Source organism: Oryx dammah, unplaced genomic scaffold (genome assembly GCF_014754425.2).
Source record: "Oryx dammah isolate SB20612 unplaced genomic scaffold, SCBI_Odam_1.1 HiC_scaffold_11229, whole genome shotgun sequence".
NCBI classification, from domain to species: Eukaryota; Metazoa; Chordata; class Mammalia; order Artiodactyla; family Bovidae; genus Oryx; species Oryx dammah.
Window position 1 is genome coordinate 375,991 of NW_024080622.1, and position 2,391 is coordinate 378,381.

A 2,391-nucleotide genomic window follows, 5' to 3' on the forward strand; every position below is an offset into this window, starting at 1 on the left:
TGCCTTGTTGTTCGGTCACTTAGTCGTGTCCCACTCTTGGCAACCCCGTGGATTGCAGCACCCCAGGCTTCCCTGTCCTTCACACTGCTTTTGAAATAGTCTGCTAAGTGAGTCCTTATTTTCATTCTTGGTCTCAAATCATCAATTCTCCACATTACAGTTAATGATTTCCTAAAGCCTAAATTTATTGAACCAACTAATGTGTCTATGGGAAAAATACATTCATAATTTTACTCTGGATGCTAGGAACATATACAAAGAAGTAAATAGTTTCAAATCATTGGCAGTGGTTTCTATCACTTGGGCAGGGATACTAACATGATCAAGTGTAGGTGGTGAAAGTATGATTGGGCTGAAGAAAAGGAGAAAGTGGTAAATGAATGGTTGAGACTTGCAAGTGTGCAATGAGTATGTATATACTTTTGGGATCCAACTTATTCTTTTTCACATCCTTTCCTTCTATATGGCTTCAGTTTGACCTGTTTCTCTACAATTATTAACTTTTCTATACCAAAATGTTTCTCCTTAAAGGTTTACAAGGGAATAGAATTCAGCATTAAAATATCCATGATCTCCTAGCAGTCTCCAACCTGTTTGACGGGAGATGGTTTGGGGATGGTTCAAGCACATTACTTTCATTGTACACTTTATTATTATTACATCAGCTCTACCTCAGATCATCAGACATTAGATCCTGGAGGTTGGGGACCCCTGTCTTATATAATCTTTTTCAAGATTGATTAGAGATATTATTCACAGTAGTGGGAAAGTGGAAGCAAAATATATTCCTTTCCCCCCACCCCCCATGGTGATTCTTTTCATCCAGTGTTGCATGTACTACAAAGGAACATGCAGTTTCAGGCCATTCTGGGCATTTTCTAAGTTAGTCCTGGCTTGCAGCATGAAGGACGAACATTTTCTCAACCTTCGTTAGCTACCTTCTGGGGATGAGAGACAGAGGCTTCTCAGCCCTCAGGAAAAGTTCACTGTCTCTTCTTGCCATGTGGCACCACCAATCCTGCCATTATGGGGAACAAGTAACAAGGTAGGAAACTCAAGTAAGATGGGGGCCTGGGGTTGTAAGAATGGAGGAAATAGCAAAATTCGAGAAATTTCAAACAGGAGCACCCTGTCCTTTTCTAATTACCTGTTCTAATTATTACCTATCAGTTAACTAACAGAAATAATTGAGAAGTAGAATGTATCAGGTACCCTCTGGGCAATTAAGCTTGCTTCAACATGCTGAGATCACAGTCAGGTGGCCATGCGTCTTTCCTTTATGAAATAGAGGACATGGGACCACATAAGACCCCAAGGTTGGAGCAACTCCATGAAATAGTCAAAACAAGGAGTGTGAATAAAAGCATATTTCTTTCTCTTAAGCCTTTGACTGTGTGGATCACAATAAACTGTGGAAAATTCTGAAAGAGATGGGAATACCCACCTGACCTGCCTCTTGAGAAACCTATATGCAGGTCAGGAAGCAACAGTTAGAACTGGACATGGAACAACAGACTGGTTCCAAATAGGAAAAGGAGTACATCAAGGCTGTATGTTGTCACCCTGCTTATTTAACTTATATGCAGAGTACAACATGAAAAATGCTGAGCTGGAAGAAACACAAGCTGGAATCGAGATTGCCAGGAGAAATATCAATAACCTCACATATACAAATGACACCACCCTTATGGCAGAAAGTGAAAGGAACTAAAAAGCCTCTTGAAAGTGAAAGTGGAGAGTGAAAAAGTTGGCTTAAAGCTCAACATTCAGAAAATGAAGATCATGGCATTTGGTCCCATCACTTCATGGGAAATAGATGGGGAAACAGTGGAAACAGTGTCAGACTTTATTTTTTTGGGCTCCAAAATCACTGCAGATGATGACTGCAGCCATAAAATTAAAAGACACTTACTCCTTGGAAGAAAAGTTATGAGCAACCTAGATAGCATATTGAAAAGCAGAGACATTACTTTGCCAACAAAGATCTGTCTAGTCAAGGCTATCGTTTTTCCAGTGGTCATGTATGGATGTGAGAGTTGGGCTGTGTAGAAGGCTGAGCACCGAAGAAATGATGGTTTTGAACTGTGGTGTTGGAGAAGACTCTTGAGAGTCCCTTGGACTGCAAGGAGATCCACCCAGTCCATCCTAAAGGAGATCAGCCCTGGGATTTCTTTGGATGGAATGATGCTAACTAAAGCTGAAACTCCAGTACTTTGGCCACCTGATACGAATAGTTGACTCATTGGAAAAGACTCTGATGCTGGGAGGGATTGGGGGCAGAGGGAGAAAGGGACGACAGAGGATGAGATGGCTGGATGGCATCACTGACTCGAGGGCGTGAGTGTGAGTGAACTCCGGGAGTTGGTGATGGAGAGGGAGGCCTGGCATGCT